The following is a 22636-nucleotide window of genomic DNA, read 5'->3' on the forward strand; positions in this document are numbered from 1 at the left end:
AGCTGCACCCGGACTTCACACAAGCGGGTAGGTCAGTGAGGACGGGGTCACCTGCCAGGCCCTGTCGTCTTCCCAGGCCACCATGCCCAGCCTCAGATGCTCATAGTCCAGCCAGGAAATCCCAGCACGTGTGCACATGTGGGAACAACCTCCAGGTCTCAGGCCCTGTGCCTTGGAACCCCCAGGGAGCCACCACCTCTGGGTGGCAAGCGTTGTGCAAAATTCCCATGGCCAGGGCTATGAGCAGGTGGGGAGGAGCTCACTGGTCACCCTGGAAACAGACCCAAGGAGGTGCCATCGCCTGGCTGGTGAGGAATTGGGGTGGTCCAGCCCTCAGTGGGTGCAGGAATCGGCCCCACCACCTGGAAAGCAATTGGGTGGTAAACAGGAAAAACCAAAAGGTGTATCTTTCTTGCCCAGCAGTTGCTGGTTATGTAGGCAAATGCCCAGAGGCTCAGTCACCTGTGCACCAGGATGGCCAGCACAGCGCCCTGGGGTGGGGCTGGCACCTGAGAGAGGGGAAGAAGGACGCCTCCTGCAGGGCGTCCCCGGGCTGCTGTGTACCCCAGGTGAGCCTGGTGACTGGGGCATTGAAGGGTGCAGGGGCCGTGGTTTGGTGAAACGATCCCACACGATGACCGTATTCCATGCTGCTCTGCAGCACTGAGGGGACCTCTTAGGAGTGAAAAGGGCCTGGAACATTCCCAGACAACAGAGCCGAGCGCCACAGCCCTGCAGGCTGTGAGCAGCGCCACCCAGCTCACCCGAGTGCGGCCAGGCGGGCAGTTCCTGCCACCTGCGTGCAGGGGCGACGGGGGACGCCCTGCGCTGCCCTTGCCGTCAGGCCTCATGGCCTTGGTGGGAAGGCTTTCTTCACGGGGTAGTGGCCGAGCACAGAGGGTCCTGCCCACGTGTGGGGCCAGCTTGGCTGTGGGCACCTGCACTGGTTTGGGTCTGTAAACTGCTCCACTCAAGAAAGTTAATAGAAACAAGCAGAGAAGTGGGAATAGAGGACCTTAATACAGGAGGATGTGACGTTGGCAGAGATTGAAGGAGGGACAGTGTCCCAGGAGGAGGGGCCAGGCAGGACAGAATCCCCTGGGCAGAGGGACCAGCAGTTCTAAAAAAAGCCACCAAAGGGGGGTGTGTGGGTGGGGGGGTGACATTCAGCAGGTGCTGCTGGGTGGGCACCAGGGTAGGGAGTGAGGCTCACAGTGGTTGGGACTGGATCGGAGGGACCCCTGTGGGGCCAGGCTGCCTACGAGTTCCAACAGATCCCACGGGGTCCCAGGCAGGGCTCTGGCTCAGCCACAGGGAAGGCTCTCGGTGCCCTGGCCCCAGCCCTGCTCTCAGGCCTGAGCACAGGGCTCTTCAGATGTGCAGCCAGGTTGGGGAGCAGAGCCCCACACGCCATCCAGCCACAGTGGCCCCCGGTTGGAAGATGCAGACCCCCGGGGGCCAGCTCCCTGCACGCCTGGTCTCCTGTGGCCTTGATGCAGGGTCAGGGCTCTGATCACTGGTGCTGGTCCAGCAGGCTGTGGCTAGGGCCGAGCCTGGCCCAACCCACACAGCACGACAGACCAGCGAGCTCGCAGGGAGGCAGAAAAGAAGCCTCAAACCTCTTGGGCAACATTTTCTGGGACGCAGCTCAATCATAGGAGAAAACCTCCCTGGGGCCAACAGTTCATGCACCCATATCCACAACTGTGACCCTGGGACATGTTCCTGTGAGGGACAAGAGGACACACATGTCCTGGCCTGGTGCTGGGCCCCTGACCTAGTGGCCTGTGTGCTTCAGAGGCCCCAGGACAGTGCCCTGGATGCCCAGTGAAGAGATGAAGAAGGAGCTTCCCCGGAGCCCAGGCGCGCCCAGGAAGACCGGGCGCCCTGCCTGCCGCAGTTAGACCCCTGGGAGCACTCGCTGCTCCTGGGAAGGGGCCGCCGGAGACCCACACTGCGGCGTGCCCTGGGGTTAAGTGCCACAGGGGATGTGGGGGTGGAGGCCGTTTCATACCCACTGAAACCCGAACCCGAGGAGCATTCCTGCCTGCTCCCCAGGGAAAGGCACACAGGCACACACATGGGCACATGCACACATGCTCAGAGCGGAGGGGTCAGCGTGTGGGGGGTCCAGGCCATTCATCCGCACGCCACTCAGACTGGGGCTGCTGGAGAAGCCACGCCTTGGCCACTGGTGGTGGGTCCTGGGGTCCAGTGTGGGGAGGAAGGAGGGGACTGTGTTCAGCAGAGACTGCAGTGACACCCACCTAATGGGCATGGGCTGAGGGAAAGCCGCGGCACCCGGGCACCTGCTCCTGTCCCCAGGCAGGGCTCAGGAGCAGCACAGCCCCAGGACAGGGTTACATGCCCTGTTCCTCGGGGGCTTCTCTGCTGCAGGATCAGAGAAGAGCTGGCTCTCGAAACCACAGCCCCGTCTCCATGAGGCCCTCCACCAACGGGCGGCTCAGAAGCTGCTGCCGTCCTGACCTGAGAGTTGCAGGGCCTGGGCCCTGTCCGACATGCACCCCGCCTGCCCCCAGGCTGCAGTCACTGCAGGAGGGTGGGGGCCTGGGGGTCTGTGAAGGGCAGAGGTGGCAGACCTGCCGGTCCTGGCTGGGCAGCAGCGCCCACTCCCCAAGAGGACACCTGGCCAGGGCAGCTGACCCTGCCCACGGCCTTCCTGGAGTCTGCCACCTCCTCTGTGGCCAGCAGGCAGTGGGGCTCTCAGGGTGTTCTGTGTCTGTTCCCAGCCCCACTCTGTCACAGCAGATAGGAGAGGAGTGCAGCCTGACTCGGGGCCAACCCTGACTCCCACAGTGCATTCTGGAGGAGCAAATCCGGACCCCCAGCTGGGCCCTGCGTGTGTGCCCACCACCTCTTTGTGCTAGGCCCTTCCCCTTGCACGTGATCCGGGAGGCACTGAGCTCGCTGCCCTCCAAGCCGTGGAGGTGACTTCTTCTGGACTTCAGACCCCAGACCCGCCCTCCCCGGGCCAGGAGGACCCTGGCCAGCCCTCCGTTGGGCCTGCTGGCTCCAGCTGTGGTGCTCTCTCTCCTGAGGTCCCACCGACGCTTGCTTTCTCCTGCATGGAGAGTGAACCCCCGGGTCCCCGTCCGCACCACGATTGTCCCCCTGGCATGCTGGACATCAGCCCTTCTGCCCCCGCTGACAGTCGGTCAGCTCGGCCATTCTCGGCAGCAGACGGCCGAGAGTGAGGGCTTGAACGGGAACTGGGCGGCGGATACTGGGAGCTGCGGTTGCCTGGACAACGGCCCGCAGGCCACGGGAGCCAGCCGGGTCCTCTGCAGCAAGACGCACACTGAGCGGACTCGCAGACTACCCGTGGCCCCAGGACATGGGGCTGACTGGGTTGCAGCCTGCAGCCTAAGCCGGTCCCTGTGCACACACACTCTCACTTTCACGTATTTCCCAAGCTCCAATGGTGGAGAGGGAGTGGCCCTGCCGGCCCAGGCACAGCCCTCAAGGCACCTGCTTGGGCTGAGATTAGCACGTCCAGCCCCAAACTGCCTGGGCCCAGCTCCAGGCCCACATTCCAGAATCAGGAAGGGGCCTGCTGGGGGGCCTTCGGGGGGCCTGGGCTCCAGGGCTGTGGAGGAGAGGGTGCCACTTGGCTTTCTGGGCCACTTCTCTGATGATCCAGGCAGGAGCCTTGCGGTTCGACCTAGTTCATGTCACAAATCAGCACTGGGTCCTTCCCCTGGTCCTTCTTCCAGTCCCGGCTGAAGAAGCTGCTGCGGCTGTTGGACCTCTGTGAGGTGGGCATGGTGGCAGGAGCCATGTGACTGTGCCCAGACGTCCCCGGATCTCCTCATCAGAGGGAGGACCCTGGTCCTTTGGGTTCTCCCCTTTCCCACCCCCAACCTCCACACACAGCTCTGGGGACAGGCCAGTGCGGACCAACTAAGCAGACATGAGAGCACCAGAGGCTACAAACTGTCCCGTCCGAGAGAGACCGGGACCCTAGGACCACAGGACAGAGAGAGCGCACGGACGTCTGCGTGGGTACCTGGCTTCCCGGCGCTCCTCACGCCGTCCTCTCCTCCCAGGAACTCATGAAGCGCATTTGTATTCCGCAGCCTCCCGCGACTCTGATCTATCACGTCTCCCCGCATACATCATTAGGATGATCATGTGTGTTTATGGAAGCGGCTGGCTGGAGCCTAGCACTGGGCTCAACCAGCACGGTTGGCACGCTGTAGCACTCAGGCACCTCGGTTAGAAGGAGGCTTCACCTGTGATGGCCGGGCGGGTCCTCTCCTCTGCTGCTGATTGGTATCGTTTGTGTGACGGCTCCGAGCCTCCCGCCGGGCGGGGGCAACCTGGGATGCACATGATGACAAGCCTTTTCGCTGCGGAGGAGACGTGTCACAGCAGCTAGTTCAGTTGTGCTGATGAGATGCATATTCATGGGGGGCTCGGCTACGGCGCCCTCACTGTGTGGCAGGCCTGGTTCCCGGGACTGGACCAGCCCAGCGGCGACGCAGGGGGAAGGCGGGGAGGGGTCTCTGAATTGCACACCCACCTGCCTGGACAGACCTAAGCTCAGGCCCTGCTTCTGCTGCCGACCAGCCAAGTGGCCCAGGCCAGTTCAGGGTGGCCAGGGCAGGGAGGGCACACCCTCCTGCCCAGGACGCCCCTTCGTTTGGCAAAGCAAGACACTCAGGTGGGAGCCAAGACCATCAGGCCAAGTTCTGGAATGGCCCTCAGAGCTCTGGGCTCAGAACAGACCTGGACAGACCACCCGGCTCCAGGAGGCCAGGGCAGAGATCACCAGAGACCAGCAAAGAGGAGGCAGGCCCACCGCCTCCCTGGTCCTTGGGAGGCCTCTGCTGTAGAGGGTCCCCCAAGAAGGCCCTGCTGTGGGGGGTCCCCTCAGGAGGGCCCTGCCGTGGGGGCCCCCTCAGGAAGGGCCTGCCAGGGGGTCCCTCTGAGGCGGATCCAGTGTTGTACGGAGGTGTGACGGAGCCCTGCCCTTCTGTGTCCCTGAGGTGTGGCCCCGCACTGCCTGAGTGACCCACTGGGTGGTCCATCTGGGATTTATTGAGGATGACTTTGCTTTGAATGGAGGAGCCCAGTGTAGTTCAGTTCCGCTTCCCAAACGGTTTCCAGGCACCTGCCTGACGGGTCACCGAGCCCCCAGTGAGGTGGGCCATGAGCGTCACTCGAAAGTGGATAAAGCCATGGTCACCTGTGCACACGGGTGCACCACAGCACCGGCCCCGGGGACTCCATGGGTCAGCCCATGGCCAGCAGCTGACGCAGCCCCAGACCAAGGCTGCACTCCCCCTGGGCCCACTGAAAAGGGTGGACGGGGAGAAGTGAAGTTGGCATTTCATTGTGTAAAATAACATGAGGTAGAAGTCGCCATCGGAAGGAAGCCTAGGTGCACAGCTCTGTGCAGCCACCGCCGTCCCCAGAACACCACATCGTCCCCAGAATGCCACTTCTTCCCCACTGGGACGTCCCCAGCCCCTGAAGCCACTGCTGCACTCTGTCTCCACAGCTGGACCTCGTACTGGAACCTGCCGTCAGTCCCGCTGCCAGCTTTGCTGTGCGGTGGCCGGGCTCAGAACCGCTTCCTTTTCCAGGCTGAATCACACTCTCTTGCGTGGAGGGACATGGGTCTATCTGTCCACTGGTGGGCTCCTGGGTCCCCCTACTGGCCGATGTGAGTAATGCCACTTACAGGACAGTTCAGTGAGCCCAAAGGTCTCATTGGTGACTGAGGAAGGGGACATGAAACCAGGATCTGGGTGACTGTGGAGCCCCTGGCCTTGCATGCGTGCATGCCCCCTGGGGAGCAATGGTCCCTGTGCTGTCCTGCTCAGTGTGGCCTCCGTTCCTACCTTGGTCAGGCAGGCACAGCCATGGGGACATCCCTTCCCTTGAGGGGTGACAGAGGGGGCTGTGAGGTCATGATGTGAACGTGCCTGGGACAGCACCCCACTGTAACACTCGCTGTGGGGACACGTTTGGGGCCTGGCTGATGCTGATGTGCAGACGCTGGGGGGGAAGGGCCAGGGGTGGGCCAGGCGCCCCGCCTCAGCTCGGTGAGCAAAGCCACCCTCCCGACAATCTGCGCCACGCTTGAGAGCCCCTGGAAACCGAGACCGGCATCCCGACCCCCTGACTGTTTCCAGTTTCTTTCAAGGAACCATCAGCTGCTGGGGTCGCACACACGGTGACAGCAGGGCCCAGCACAAGTCCTGGCAGCACGGCCCTGCTGGCCTATAGGGTCGGCATTGGGTTGCAGGGGAGACCCTGGCAGCACCCCCAAGTCTGAGCACCCCGAGTCTCAGAGTACCTGGAATCCCACCCCAAGAAAAGGGCCGACCTCACTCTGCTCCTTGCCGTCAATCCTAATTTTCCAACAGGAGGAGACCCAGGGGCCTGGCCACTGAGAAGCCCTCCCTGTGGTTGATCGGCCATCCTGCTAAGAGCCCTCAGCCTCCCGAAGGACAACCTGTCCCTCCTGCCTCCCCGAGACTGCTTCCCAGATGAGGAGCTGAGACACACGTGCCCTCCACGGCCTGGGCGTTCTTGGTCTCATGCAGGAGACATAAAGAGAGTCGAAGCTGCTGGGGTTTCCTGAGCCCAGTCATGCCACGGAGACCTCGAGTCCTGTCTCCAGCTCCACACTCGGCTGTTGGCACTGAGTCTTCATGTCCACCTCGAGGAGCCGCGTAGTAATGGTCTTTGTGTGTGTGTTTGGGGGGCTGGGGATTGAACCCAGGGCCTGTGCAGGTGAGCCTCATCCCCATCCCTAATGATCTTTTAATGCTTGTCATCGGGAAAGCAAAAACTTCTCCGGCCCTTCTCATGGAATTTCCCTGTGGGTCACCATTCAGAGATTGGTCACAAGGCCCCCTGGGCTGGGCTGGGCCAGAGGTGGGCCAGCGCCCCCTGGGCTCCCAGGGAGGCTGTGAGAGCCGAGGTTGGCCCAGCCTCTGCAGGGAAGGCAGAGGGAAGGAGGGACCCCTCAGACTGTGGGGCCGGCCACTCTCACCCACCTTCTCCACGAGTGGGGTCCTTCCACTTCCTCATGTCCAGTGTGGACAGGATCCTGGCTCTTGGAGGACGCTCCGTCCAGCCAGGAGGGTCTTGACGTGGTTGTCGACAGCCCCTGGGTGCTTCTCCTCCCTCCTTCAGGAGAACGGTGGCCTTGTGCTTCTCTGCTGGACGTCACCTTGGTAACAACTGCTTGGCAGCGACAGCCGGCAGCGCCACAGCCCAGGCTGGGTGTGCTGCTGACCTGGTGTCCACCCCTGGGTGTCCACCCCCGGTGCCTGGAGCCTCGCTCCCGGAATGAAGCCCCTGCCATTCATTCATCCCAACACAAGGCCACGTCACCTCGAGTTGTGCATGGGACCCTCACGCCTCCTGTCAGGGGCGGGCAGCGTTTTCACAGAGCTGTCGCCGTGTTGAGATCACCAGGACTGTTACTGTGGTGCTGAAATGGCAGGTGGCAGTAGGGGACACATGGTCGTTCCTGTGTCTCTGAGGCAGGGGTGCCACTCCTACACCAGTGGCAAGGTATGCAGTGGTGCCTCCTTTGTGCACAGCACCCCCCAGGAGCCAAAGTGCCGGACACAATGGCCCTTCTGGGCTTGGCAGGGCTGTGGTGGGAGAAGGCCTGCCAACAGCCACAGGTCTGCCCAAGTGAGGCCGCCCGTCTCCTCCTCCCTGACCGAGGGGACCGCCTGCCCGCCTTGGCCCCCACCACAGCATGCCCCCCGCCCTGCATCTCAGGAAGCGAGGTTCCCAGGCCAGGATGGAGGTCACAGCCTCTTCCGAGTCCTGGTTTCTGTTTCCCTCGCCACCCTGGCCCAGGCCTCCGGACACCCCATACTTGTTGGGAAGAGGACTTTGTGGATGCAGAAGGGGACTTGGGGTCACAGGACCACCGGCCCACGACAGGCTGTCGGGGAGCAGGGTGAAAATGAGGGTGCTGCAGGCCAGAGCTGTCCACAGAAGGGAAGGCTTGTCTCCAGGCCTGGCCTGTCCATCCCGACACACATAAATCAGGCCAAGAGGCCACCCTTGCACTGTCCAGGAGTGTGGAGCCAGGCAGCAGGTCGGGCAGCAGACCTCCCTGCAGCCCAGCGGCTCTCTGCCTCCGTCGGGGGTGCAGGTCCCTCGTGGCTGAGACTCCAGGGGGAAAGGTCTGGCCCTTCCAGGTTTGCCTGGAGCTCAGACCTGAGAGTCCAGGGCCTGAGAGCAGAGCAAGGAGGGGTGGCCTGGTCACCATGTGGAGGGGTTCTCAGCTGGCCCAGGAGCTGGGGTCAGCACGTCCGACAGGCCCCTCATGCCTGCTTCTCCCGTGGGAACCTGGGCCCAGTGATGGCACCATGGATCAGAGGTCTCCAGGAGCATCATGTTGTGCCTGAGGCCGGGCTGGGCATGGGACAGTAAGGGAGAGAGGCCTGCAGGGAGCCCAGGGACACAGGGGCATGCACCCCATGAGCAGCTGTCCAGCAACCCTGGATTATCATCCTGAGCCAGGTGTCCTAATTTTTCACGAGGACCCAGAAATCTGGATTCCTGTGTGAAATCTATCTTTGAGTTCTGCTAACTAGACTGGGAGGCCCCACCATCCTCAGGGCACCTGCCGTCCTGCTTCTGTCACCCCTGCCTGTGACCGTCCCCCCACTGCAGAGGGACTGAGTCTCTGCACATAAGCAGAGCAGGGAGCCCGGCACCAAGGCCAGGCCACTCCTGTGAGCCAGGCTCTTGGACTCCAGGAGAAATGAAGCCAGCAGGAAAACTCCTCCTGCCTCAGGAAGGCACGCTGGCCGCTCCAGTGCTGGCCCACTCCACTCCGCGGGGTTGTGTCTGCATCATCACCCAAGCAGGGCTGGGGAGGCAGGAGAGCGTGTTGGGGACTGTTCAGCCCAAAGCCCCGGGGCCAACATGCGTCCGTCTTTGGGATTCCTGAGTTTTCAGCGTGGGTAGGTAACGCACTTGTTCTAGATCATGTTCTCCCTCCTTCTGGGCAAAGGAGCCCCCTCACACAGTGACGATGACGGTGGTGCTGGGGATACTCAAGATGATGGTGATGAAGGAGATAATACTAGTGACCATGTGGACAAAGATGGTGGTGGTGATGGTGGTGATAGTGGTGGTACTAGCGACCATGTGGACAAAGATGGTGGTGGTGATGGTGGTGGCAATGGTACTAGTGATAATGTGAATAAACATGACAGTAGTGATTACAGTAATTATGATGATGATGGTGATGATAATAATGGTGGTGATGGTGGTAATGATGATAGCGGTGATGGTGATAGTGGTGGTGATGGTGATTGTGGTTGTGATGATGGTAGTAATGGTGATAGTAATAGTGTAATAATGGTGATGATGGTGATGGTGGTAAAGATGATGGTGGTGGTGATGACAATAACGGTGATGGTGATGGTGATGGTGATGGTGATGATGGTGTGGTGGTGATAGTGATGGTGGTTGTGATGGTGGTGGTGATGATAGTGGTGATGGTGATGGTAGTGATGGTTATGATGGTGATGGTGATGGTGGTGATGGTGATGGTGATAATAATGGTGGTGGTAATGATGGTGATGATAATGGTGGTGATGGTGGTGATGATAGAGATGATGTGAAGGTGGTGGTGGTGATGGTGGTGATGATAGAGATGATGTGAAGGTGGTGGTGATGGTGGTGGTGGTGATGGTGATGCTGATGCTGATGCTGATGGTGGTAGAAGATGTAAAAATTGTAACCAGTGTCTCTTGACTACTTTCTTTGAGTCTTTAAGTTACAAATATCTTGCTTTTAATTTTACTGGCAGTTTTAATGTATTAGGTGTCACTTTCCACTTAATGGAAGAACAGACTAAAAATTAAGAAAGTCAAACTTGTCCAAAGATACACTAATAAGTGATAAGATGAGGAAATGAACCCAGAACTATTTGCATTCCAAACATGCTTGAAAATGTTGACAGGTTATCTTTCCAATGAATCCGTGTGTATTGTGCCCATTTGAACAGCTAGGTCCGTGGCGACCACTTAAACAGTTGGCAGCATAGGAGTTCTGTATATATCACATTTATGTTCCCAGTTTCATGTGCATGCTTTAGAAAATAAGACCTGCTATTCTCTGCTAAGTAAACTTACTGTCAAAGATGGCCTATCGAGAGATGCCATGCTGAACACCCACACGGGGGTGGCTCCCTCTCTGTGTTTTATTGAGAAGGCGGAGAAATGCTGTCTTGGGTGGGGGAGGAACTGCTGGAGCAAGCAGTGCTAGGGGCCATTCAGCACATGGGTGTGTCTCTTGCTCTGCTGTTTTGCACCAGATGTTGGAGCAAGGTGCCTCGAGAGCATCTCACTGTCCTCACAGCTTGCAGGTGGCAGCTCTGGGCCTCACGGGCTTCCTCCAGAGCTCAGCGTCCCCCATCCTGCATCGTACTGAATGGTCCCCAGTACACCTTTTCCACTGCAGTGCTGGTGGGGACTTGCAGGTAACTGGTGTGGCCAAGATGAGACTCTTGCACCCTACAAAGATGGGTAAGAATGCAGAAAACGTGCTCTCCCTTCCAGGCTGAGAAGCAAATTGGGTGCATCCCTGATGGTAGAGGCAGGCAGGAAGGAAGGGAGGGGCCCCTGGGAAGCGTCACTTGGGGGCCACAGGCCTCACACAGGGCCGCCAAGCTCGCGTGCTTTCACCCCGTACTGAACTGCTGATAGGCGCTGTCTGCACGTGCTCCCATTCCCAGCACTTGCCTCGTTAATTTGTCTAGAATTAACCAGCAGGAAAACTTGGGAGAAAAGAAGTCTTTTGATAAGAAATTGTAAGCTGGTACCAGACGGGAGGCCGGTCAAGGTCCCCAGAGTAGTGATATTCAGGAGAGAGGGAATCCTTTCATTGAAGGCCTCTTTCATCTGGAACCTTCTTCCAGCCTTCTACAGAGCTGCCATTCGGCCGAGAGCTGGCGCTAGGCCGGGGCAGTGAGAGCTGCGCTGAACAGGCTGACCCCCCCCAGGCCGCGAGATGCAGCGACACCCTGGGCACAGGCAGCCCTCACACGGGTGCTGCGCAGACAGTGTCTAAGGAGGGGTCTCCTGTGGCCCGAGGCCGTGTCCCTGGTCCTGTGGCCTCAGCCACAATGTCCTGGCCTAGGGCTCAGAGCTACTGCTCTCCCGAGACCACGGGTTGTGGATCTGCTGTTCCCCGTCTGTCCTCTCCACCACCCCTTCACCCGTGATGTTTAGGCCATCTTCACCAAGATCCCGAACCCCAGGATCGTGGGCCCAGGCATGGCCCGGGCCCTGCCCGAGGGCTGCACCTGCCCTCGCCCACCTGCCACACACCTCATCTGCAGAGGTAGGCACAGCTTTCCCCCTGGCTTCAGCAGTGAGCAAACCCAGGCAAAGGGGAAGCTAAGCAACTCGCCCACACTCACAGGCAGAAGAGTAGAACCAGGACTTGCATCTGGGCAGCTGAGCCCAGGGTGGACTCCTGCCCACGGTGCACTGAGGCAGCTCCAATATGGCAAACTCAGCATGTCCAGCGGAGCCCTGGACCCCTCAGACATGAGCCCACACTTCCCAGGGGCTTCTGCAGTTAGCAACAGCTCCATCCACCCCGTGCCTGGGATCTTGTCTGCCCGAATCCTATCCAGTCCATCTCCAGACCTTAGAGCTGTACCTTCAAGGCAGGTATAGAAAAGACCACCCCCAGGACCCGCAGCAGGCCATGTCGTCCCTCTGCACGGCCTCCCTGCTCCTGCCCTGCACTCCCCCACCATCCATGGCAGGCAAGACCAGCACCCACCTCTCCCAGCCCTCCTCAATGGCACAGTCCCTCCTGGCCGGGGAGAGGTCAGCGTCCTGGGGAGGTCTTCACCCACCTCCTGCTCTGCTCTCTCCCAGGCCCACCCACCAGCCACCTTGGACAGCCAAGCTCCCAGCTCTGCGTGTCTTCCTGCGGCAGCTTCCCCTAGTTGTCCCTGGCTGGAACACTTCCCCCAGCGTCCATGTGGCTGTCTCCTCACTCTGTCCAGGCCTCAGCCCTGGTGTCACCTTATCAGAGAAGGTTTTGGTGAAGCCCTTATCTACGCTGTGTCTTTGAGGACAACGGCTCCTGCCCCTGGTGCCCCAGGGAACACATGCAGAACAGGGTGATGGTGAGTGTCCAGAGGTGAACACAGGTGGAAACTCGACACAGTCATTCTGGTCTGTGTTCCCAAAGGGAGTGCTCTGGCCGGGACCTCTTGACCCCCAAGGACTGAGGATGCAGCTTAGTGGCCAAGAACTTGCCTCGCATGCATGTAGCCTGGGCTCAATCCCCAACACACACGCCCACACACTTCCTTATTCTAAGACTTGTTCTTAATCATTATCAGTCCCCACCTACTGACACAGAGGGTGAGCTGGGCCCTGTGAGACATCAAAACCCACCAGCATCAGGTGTCAGGAAGACCCCCCCCCCGACACCTGAGATGCACTTGGCCTGAGCAGGCCACCATCCTCACTCACCCATGTCCTCCCACCCCTGTTCTTGGCCCTTCTAGTCCTTAAGTTGCCCTGCCTACAGGGAGACTGAGGATAAAGGAGTCTGAGAACCAGGGTGGTCAAGAAAAGCATCAACAAAGTGGACTCGAAGTACTGGCCATGAGCATTTACCTGAGAAGAGAGCCCCCGTGTGGGTCCCCAGACAGACAACTAACACATGCTGCCGTGGGGAGGAGGGGCTCGGCCCAGGGCGAGGGCCAGGATGAGAAGCTGGACTTGGTTGAATGTTCCTTGCTAGGTTTGACCTCAAAGATTTTTTTACAATGTTATTTTCAAAATTACATTTGTAGAATAAATCCCTAAAATTAAAAGTAAAGTGAAATTAATGAATCTATCAAGTTGTTGACATTGCTACATAGGTGGGAATTATTTTAAGTGACCTAAAGACGTGACAATTTTACTCTATGCCCTTGGTGGGATATACTCTAAGACCAAAAATAAAAGCTTTGATCTGATTTCAGTAATCACAGGGTTTGTGATAGGATGGTATTGCTATTGTATTTTGAGGTGGTTGTTTGTGTCTTAGGTACAAATGAAATGAGTAGATATTGAGAACCAGGGTTGTTGGTTTGGGAGAAAGCAGACATAAATGTAAAACCAGTGATGCTCAGTAGAAACCTGTAGACCTGAATTGGCTTGAGGTATCAGAATGAACTCCTAATACATCACATCTTTTTTTAAAATGTATTTCCTAGTTCTAATATAAAGAAATAACAGCCCAGCCCAACATCTCTGAGCACCCCTGGCCCCCAGACTATGGTCTCTAAAGAGCATTTCCTACTGAAAAGAGTCAGGGCTTTTCTGAGAAATTCTAATTCCAGGTCTAGAGCAGGAAATGTACAAGATGACCCCAGCATACCTTGTCACAGCTGAGTTAAGAGGCACTCAAGGACTGCAGGAAATGCCAAGAGGGCATGCTGGTCAACTTGAAGGTGCTCCTCACTGTCCTAGTTGGCCTACTGGAGCCACTTAGTGTGGCAATTGCAGCAGATTGAAATGCTCCTTAGAGTAAGTTCATTAACTCATAATGACACTCTAAATATAAATCAACTTCATAGTCACCTGAGGCAGCTAGGTAGCCAACTCATTATTCTAAATGCTAGAAAATAAAGCAAAAGAACTAGGCTTTTTTCCTGACAGTCCTGTATGGCCCATACCTCAGTGTAACATGCAAGTAAGTTGTGCTTTCTGGAATCTTCACACCTCATCAGTGAAGTAGAAGGGATGAAGTGTTCCTATTCTGCAGTCCCTGATGAAATAAGGGACCCAGACTTTCACCATCAGTGGCTACTAGCTCCCAAGAAAAGTGATAAATAAAAGAGAGACAGACCCAGGCATTATCTGCTGTGAATGGGAGCACCCAGCCGGCACCACCCATGAAGTATTTTCCTCCGTAATCACAACAGATCCTGACCCAGCCCCTAGATCTCATTGTCACTCAAGAACCACAGAGAAGGGAAATGGGTGAACTCACCCCGGGTGGCTCCTCATAGGGATGAGCCATCGGAACCCAGGCCTGGGGATGCCCAGCGGGACCAATGATCCATGTTTGGGTTTTTTTTTTTTTTTCCCAACACAAATTGTGATAGGACAGAGAGTCAAAAGGAATCTCTAGGTCCAAGGAAGTCAGAGAAGAGTCACAGCCTGCAGGCAGGCCTCTGTGGAGTCCACTCCTGCTCCGATCCCTGGGGCGGCCAGGACACAGTGCTCCCAGGGGCTTCCGTTCCTTTGCTGGTGGCCCACTCAGAAGCCATGTTGGCCTGGCCAGCTCCCGGTCCCTGTGCCCCTTCTGCCAGGCCCTCAGCCTAGCTGGGCCTCTTCTTCCTCATCCAAGAGTCAGAGTGACGGTTTCCACCTGCCTCATAGTGAGCCTGTGAGGATAAGTGAGATCATGAGAGGAAGGTGGTTGGCAAGGACCCGGCATGCTGTGAGGTGTTAGATGTCAACCACTGCCAACGTCATCGTCACCCCTCACCTCCACCATCACATCACCACACAACCACCAAGACCTCGGCTATCATCATCACCCCCACCATCACAACCACCTCCTGTCCCATCAACACCCTCATCGTCACCATCGTCACCACCACCCCTTCATGAGGGGACAGATCTGAGGAGTTCTAGGCCCAGGAGGAGATATGGAGGTTCCCCAAGTTGGATTTTCTTGACACTGCTTGGTGATGCCACTAGTGACAGGAACAAGTGGCAGGGTGCCCAGGTGTCCTGGTCCTGCCTGTCTCCCCCACCCCTACACCTAGCAGATGCAGCCGTGTACCTCAGAAATGACCCAGGATTCTCAACCCTTGGCCACCAGGAGTTCTGGGCAGTCGGCGCTTCTCATTAGGGATCTGCACGGAGTTCAGGGGGTCGAGCTTTACACACTCGCCTGCGGGTTCATAGCACCGGGGCCATCGCCCCTCCTCTGCAGTCACGGGAGCTGCTACGCAGACCTACAGATGACCCACAGAAGGGGGTATTTAGGAAGTCACCCTAAGTCCTCCTGAGGGACACTTGGAACTTGACCAGAGCGTGAATTAGCAGCAGTGTCTTTGCTTTCAGTGGCCCCAGGGAAGGTGTCCTCCTTGGCGGGGGCGGGGCGGGGGGCAGCTTCCTGTGAGCTGAGCTCCATGCACCGTAGCCGTCCACCTCCCCCAGGAGCCAGAGCCTGGCAACGGCTAGACATTTGCTTTTTCTTGACCTGAGCAAATTAAATCCTCCCTGAACCGCAAAATTGCCTCCCCTAAAATAGAGACCATGGGCAGAAGAGTGGAAAGAAATATAAGTGGACATGTTCCGTTGTGAATGAGGTGCTTGCAGGAAGAACTCAGGCCCCATGAGCTAGGGACGTAAGGGGCCTTGCACGTGACCAGATGGTGCAGTGGGCAAGGGCAGGGCTCCCTGCTGGCCTCTGGGCAGGCTGGGCTGCGTGGAGTGGAGCCAAGACACGGTCAGCAAGCCCCAGGCAGGAGTCAACCCAACCAGCTCGGGCAGCTCTCCACAGGCACCTGCAGTGCTGCCCCCGCCCGGCCTCCGCTTCTCTGGTGAGGAACGAGCCTTCTTTCTCATCATGTCCCAGGTGGACAAGAGGAGGCACTGCTGGGCCCATGGTCCCCTTCAGACAGAGCCAAGACAGCAAGGGTCAGGACACCCCGGGAAGACAGGGCACTGGGGTAAATGCTAAATCAGAGGTTCCCAACCAGGAAGCTCTGTACCAGGGACATAGTTTGGCTGTCACAGCTGGCAATGGGGTGTGCGGGCACCTGGCAGGCCGAGGCCAGAGAGACTGCTAAAACCTGACAGTGCTCCAGGTGACCCTGCAGAGGGTCACCCGGTGCACGACGCCAACGTGCCAAGGTGGAGCGGCTCTGGCCCGAGTGGAAGGCCTGTGGATCCCTCAGGACCACCTGGGAGCCAGGACCCCGCTGTTAGCTTGGCCTCGATTCAGGAGTTGAAGTCTCAGGTCTCAGACCCCAGGAGGGGACGGCCAGTAACTCCAGGGAGGGTGGGACTGAGACGCGAGAGTCCGGTGAGGAGCCTGGGCCCCCGTGTGCCACAGGCATTTCTTGGGTACCTACTGTGTGCTGCGGAGGGTTGGCCCAGCTGCAGCTGAACACCTCCAAGCCTGGGGGACAGGGACGGGGATGCCCACAGACCAGGACACTGCACAGACAGCCAGCGTCGTGCAAGGCCCTTCAAAGCGGGGAAAGGTGAGGGAAATTTCAATTAAAAGGAGAAGTGCACCCAACCTCTGTCCTAAAGGGACCTTCCCTCGGGGTCTTGCATTCCCCTCAGGCCGCCCAGCGTCTGCCCCTTACAGGAGGGCTTCAGGTGTGCAAGGTCTGGGGTGACGGTCTTCCACCTGTCCTGTCCTTCCCCATGCCCTCTTACCTGCCACCAGCAGGGAGCCGGCTCTCCAGGAAGCCATTGGCCACTTGCCATGACCAGGGGCCACCTTGAGACAGATGCTGTCAGCCCAATGGCTTGGGGAGGGCAGGCAGTTTCCCGTGTCCCCCAGACTGCCTTGAGATGGGCATCAGTGACCCCCAAAAGGAAATTTGTCCCTTGCTCCCAGCAGGGCAGGCAGGGACACCGCCACCCAGCCGTTCTGTGGTCGGGTCAGCTGTAACCCCACAGCAGACACCTACTAGGGCCCAGCTTGTCAACGGCCCAGCCAAGGCACCTGGAGAGGTGGCTAGCTCATGCCTGCCCACCAGGCAGATGTCACTCCTGGCTCCATTGGTATTCACATGACTTTGAGGACTTTTTTCTAATTTATAAAACGCAAAGTCGTTGAGAGCCGCCGTGATGTAGGATGGTGTGAGAGATACACAACAAGGCTGTTCACGACCCGTTCCAGGGTTCTGCTCATCACAAGAACCTAATTGAAAATAATTGAAGACTGAATTTCATCATGCTTGGAAAATATTTCATAAAATGCAAGAAATACAAGCATCTTGCTGCCCCTGCAAATAATGTTCCATAATTTAGGAAGAGTTAAAAAAAAAAGTAAAAAATACTTACTTTGCCTAAGTTCATCCCATTAATTTTACGAGAACAGTTTTAACACCGCTGAATCTCGCTGCTAGCCCAGCACTGTGGCAGAGGGCTTTTAAATTAAGCTTTGCAGCCAACTCCCAAGTGTCTCGCTTAAAGCAGGGTCACCGTTTCATGATCACTCTCAAAAAGCAATTAAAGTGAGGCTCTACCCAGAAATGTAGATGGAGTTAGGTGACTGCAAACTGGGCTTCCAAACTCGCGGCAGGCATGCCCCAGGCCTGTCCTGCAGAGCTGGCTGGAGTGAGAGAGACCCCGAGGAGACCCCGGGACCAGGCTGTCTTCCCATGGAACAGTAAGCTGTCCTTTCTGCTTTCAGAGGCCCCTGGGCAGCCAAGATGACCACCAAGGGAACAGGGCCCTTGGTCCCTTGTAGCTGTGAAAACCTCAGGCTTACTCTCGGGCCTCGGAGTCTCCGTCCGCACAGTGGGCTGGGCGCGGTGGCCGTGGGGCTGACACTCTGGGATGTTAGTGGTCCAGTGAGCAGCTCCAGGGCAGAGGGACAGGCTCCTGGCGTCTCCTATTAGGACCTCCTCACTGGGCCAGAGCACGTGGCTGGGCTGCTGGGGCCAGATGAGGACGGGTCGCTGGAAACTACCTGCACCTGGAACCAAGGACCCCAGGACCAAGGAGGGAGAGGGGACAGGAGGCGGCTCCAGAAGCCGCCCAGCCTTGGCGTGGCCCCTCCTCCTCTGCTCCGGGCATTCTCAGCCAGCCCCCTCCACTGCCCGCTCCCTCCCCTCTCCGAGGCTCACTGTCCTTGCCCCACACGGGCTACCCACTCAGAGACGCCCCACCCCTGCCCCTTCTCATCCTCCGGGTCTCAAGGTGGTGGCTCCTCCAAACCCTCCCTCTGCCCACACCACACTGGTGACCTGGTGGCTGTCTGTCCACCCTGTCCGTGGACCCGGCCTCCTTATTTCATTTGTTCATCCAGTAGTTATTGGGCACCGGCCAAGCGCTCGGTGTCAGGCCTGGGCAAGCCACTCTTGGGACAGATCACCCTGTTGTGTGTCCAGGGCCCAGAGTGGCCTCAGGGCAACCTCAGAGCTCAGAAATGAAGGGAAGGTGGGCAGGAGGAGGGAGGCGGGGAGGGAGGCAGGAGGAGGGAGGCGGGGAAGGGAGGCAGGGAAGGGGGCAGGAGGAGGGAGGCAGGAGGAGGGAGGCGGGGAAGGGAGACAGGGAAGGGAGGCAGGAGGAGGGAGGTGGGGAAGGGGGCAGGAGGAGGGAGGCAGGAGGAGGGAGGCGGGGAAGGGAGACAGGGAAGGGAGGCAGGAGGAGGGAGGTGGGGAAGGGAGGTAGGGAAGGGGGCAGGAGGAGGGAGGCAGGAGGAGGGAGGCAGGAGGAGGGAGGCGGGGAGGGAGGCAGGGAAGGGAGGCGGGGAGGGAGCCGTCCCTGGAGAGCAGCAGCACAGTCACAGAACCCTGGAAAACCTGGTGCCCTGGCAGCATGAGAGCCAAGACCAGGAGTGACCGTCACCGTGAGACCTGGCTGAGCCTTGCCTCTGGGCTCCAGCAGAGTCAGGGCTTAAGACAAAATCGCCCCTCTCGGCCCGGCCAGGAGGGAGGAAGGAGAGCCAGCGCCCGCAGCCTGCACCTGGAGCAGGAGGAGAGGAGGCTCTGCTGCAGGCCACCCAAGAATCGACAGGTGACAGAAAGGAGAGCTGTGCACTGTCTCCCTGGGACCTCGGGGTTTAACATGGTGCAAGGAGAAAGCCTCGGGCTTAAGACAAAGTCCTCAGAACAAGGTCCTGGTGGGAGACCTGAGCAGGAGTGTGAAGCCACCTTTGGAAATGCAGGGGGGACCAGGGGGGACCAGGGGGCTGCACGGTGGCAGAACCGCAGGCCAGCCCTCCTCCAGGAGGCAGCCCAGGGAGGGGGAGCCACGGTGGGCACACACGTGTGGGTGTGTACCTGTGTGTTTGTGGGAGTCTTTGTGCTGTGTTAGGTGTCTGTGTGTGTTCATGTGGGCATGTTTGTATTTGCATGTTTCTGTGAAGTGTGTGTGTTGTATTGTTTATTTGCTGTGTGTGTGCATGTTTATGTGTGCGCATGTGTTGGGTTTGTGTACATTTGTGTGTGCATCTGTTGGACTGCGTGTGTGTGTGTGTGTGTGTGCATGCTTCTGTGGGCCCAGGAACTGTGCAAGACAGTGAACATGAGCAAATGGCTCAGGGTGGACCTGACCTCCTCCAAGGTGCTCCAGGCCCCGTCCCTCACACGGTCTGCATGTTTGTCACTAGGGGTGTCCCTTTGGTAGACAGCTGTAGCCTGTAGCAGGTGACCTGCCAGGCAGGCCGTGTGGTCCTGCAGCCCCTCTGGCCCTGCATGGGGCAGTTGCTGACTGCCTGCTCAAGGCCGAGGGTCTCCCCCGACAGGTGAGGTCTCTGGTGGACACCAGGTGCAGGGCCACACACGGGGGTCTTGTCAGCTTCGGCCTCCTGTGGGACCCAGCACCCGCTCCTGCTCAGCTGGTCCTGCCAGAACCCCTCCACCAGCCTTTCCCAAGGACAGAGCCGGCCTCACAGGCGCCCTGGGCGGGCATGATCACAGGCCGCCATACGTTATTTTAATGCAGACATCACTTTAAACCAAACTTTCGCCATCTGTTCTGTCCTTTAATAACAAATGCAAAAGAGGGCGATTCTCTGTGGCACCATGAAGCCCGGAGTGTGATGGGAACAATGGCTGCGCTCCTCCTTCCTGGCGCCCCCGCCCCCACACACTGCTGTGATGTTTTTCTCACTTTCCAGACACAAACCAAGGGGGAAACCGCTCTCCCCTGATCCGGTGAATCACCACAGTGTTTCTTCCTCACGTGGAAAACCGTGGGAGAATTCTGGGCACTTGAGAGCACTTGCCAAGACCCGGGCAGACGCCGGCCCACTGTGGCCCACTGCCCTCGTGTGTCACAAGGCAGCGCCGAGCGGCCCTGAAGAACTCAGCAAATGCGGCCCAGTGGTCAGAACATAATGAGATTTCTGTGCAAAACAATCATCTTTAAGTTGTGGCAGGTCCTTTTCAGCGGTTGTATGATTAAATTTCCCGTGAAAGGCGGGGCTCGGCCTGAAGACGCGGCAGTGGCAGCTCCGCGAGCAGCGCCGTCTTCCCTGGCTGGTGGCCTCCTGCGCGCCCTGCCTGCCTCCAAGGTTCCCCTGGCTCCGCGTGTCCCTGGGGTCCAGGGTGACCTGGTGGCAGCACTCAAGGCCCTCTGTGCCCTCATCCTAACCCAGTCACACACACCAGCCCACAGGCCCTGCCTGGGGGGTCACAGCCTCCTGCTCCCCTCTCCCACCACAGAGGGACAGTCGGGCACAGGTGAGACTCGCCCTGTGTGGCCTGGTGGCCAAAGCTTTGTGAAACTCCCTAGGGCCTCGCCCACAGAGGACAGGGGGAGAACACCCTGCCTCAGCCGGGCTGGCTCTGAGGGGACACTACCCTGTGGCCTCCTGCAGAGGAGGGGGTCAATTCAGACCCAGCTGGAGCTTGTGCTGCCCAGGCTGGTGGGCTCAAAGCCCGGTGGTGTGCACACACCAGAGGGCAAATGCCATGACAGCACACACACAGCCCCTGTGTCCCAGCCGCCTCCTCCGCAGACTCACCGTGACCTGCATCAGAACCCGCCTCCTTTCACTCCCAGGTGAAGACTTCTGCTTCCTGTCGCCATGACTGGTGCCCTCCAGGGTGGAGGGGGGTGGCAGGTGGCAGGGGCACCTCTACCCATAGTGGAGGGCTCTGGTACAGCTACAGGGAGAGCTGGTCCTGCAGGGTCTGCCTCCGAAGAGCGGGGGCTTCCTGGGGTGTGGCTTGCGGTGTGGGGAACACCTTGAACAGGAAAGAATGGTCATCGCATTCCTCTGCAGCCTCCGCTGCGGCCCTTGCCTGTCTCCCCTGCAGAGGTGCGTCTGGGACCGACCTGCTCCCGGGAGGTGAGGGGCTCCAGGGCCTGTCGGGGCCCCTCCCACCACTCCTGGGGTTGGCCCGCAGCCCGGCTCACTGCCCCAGAGGGACAGCACGTCCTGGCTCTCAGGCTCTGTGACACCCAGAGGGTGCTTTTCTCTCTCTGCTCTGGGAAAGCCCCTGCCCCGCAGGCTGGAGCCTCCTGCAGACATGAGGTCTGTCGCCCCCTTCACGGCTCCGGTCTGTTTCTATTGTCTCAAAACATGTCAATGTCATCAGGCTTCTCAGTTGTGCTTGTGTGACATATAAAAAACAGGGTGTTAAAAGTCTCTTTTGTTTCCTCGTAAAGGTACCAAAGGTGCCAGGCTTGATGACGCTCACCTGGGATCCTAGTGACTTGGGAGGCTAAGGCAGGAGGGTCCTCCGTGTGAAGCCAGCCTCACAACTCAGTTAGGCCTTGTCTCAGAATAAAAGGCTGGGTGGAGGCAGAGTGGTTAAGCACCCCTAAGTTCAGCCCCTGGTACCCAGATAAAGTTGCAAATGTGCGTTAGTTTCCTGAGAAGCCCCGAGGCTGGCTCCTGGCCTGCTGCTCCTCAGGCCTAGACACCATGGTCCCCACCATCAGTGGGGCTCCGGCATCCCGCTCCAGGTCCCTTCCTCCTGCCGCCAGGTGCTCCCTTCCTTCTCCTACTGTAGCTCTCTTCTGAGTGTGGGTGCGTTGGGGCGAGCACGATGGCTGGACGCCGTCTCGGGCTTTCACCCTGCGAGAGTCTCCTAGTTGTGACTGAGCTTCGTGGATATTTTTAAACAGCACTTGTGAGTCCTACTTGACCGAGTGGCTATTTCAGAACAAAAGTTCTTCTTTTTAAGTTTTACCACTAAATTTTCATTTTAATGCTTCAGCAAAAAGTCATGGTCAATTTGTTCTGTGGAACATTTCGACATTGTCCCTAAGGTCCATCTGGTCACAGAACGCTGTCGTGGTCCCCTGAGCCTGGAGGTCCTGAGGAGCGGTGCTTTCCAAAGGTGTCGCCAAACTTGAACACAAGCCTGGGGGTGCCGCCCCCTGGACCTCGGCTTTCAGAGCCCAAGCAAGGCACCTCCCTTAGCGGTGATGCACTCCTGCCCATGGTGCCATGTCCCCGCGTCCCTCGGCCCTCACAGACATTTGCTGTCACTGGTGAGAGACACACAATTCTTAATTCTGCATTGTCCTTTCTGCTTCCCAAAGGTCTCTGTTCGCCCAACGATTTGGTCTCAAATAAAACGGCTGTGCCCCGTGCCAACGCAGGCCCTGGCCCCGCCCCAACGCTCTCCTCCCCGTCTCACCTTGGCGTTGGGGCCAGGCCCCATTGGGCTGCTTTTCAACACAACGCAGCTTCTCTGAGGAAGGTTTTGTGCTGACTTAGCTCTGTAATCACAGTGACAAGGGCAGTCAGCGCTCAGTTCCTGGCCAAGCACTGCTCGGCCACCACCTTCTGTCACCCCTCTGTGACCAAGGTCCTACTGTGAGGCACCAACCAGGACCCTCTCCCAGGGCCTCCTCTGTGGAGCAAGGGGGCTCTCCCCTGGCCTCTGCACACCCTCTCCCCAGGCCTCCGCCTGCTCTGTGCCCGGCCTGGACTCCTCGGGGCG

The 22636-nt window shown here is 58.6% G+C and overlaps 1 protein-coding gene across 3 annotated transcripts in view; it reads left to right on the forward strand.

Moving 5' to 3' along the window:
• Cdh4 (cadherin 4) overlaps window positions 1-22636 on the forward strand; it is a 408941-nt gene that overhangs the window by 312919 nt on the left and 73386 nt on the right. The window lies entirely within an intron of this gene.

Source organism: Marmota monax, unplaced genomic scaffold (assembly GCF_021218885.2).
Source record: "Marmota monax isolate L192 unplaced genomic scaffold, Marmota_monax_Labrador192_F-V1.1 WCK01_AAM20220418_F8-fsc00014, whole genome shotgun sequence".
NCBI classification, from domain to species: domain Eukaryota; kingdom Metazoa; phylum Chordata; class Mammalia; order Rodentia; family Sciuridae; genus Marmota; species Marmota monax.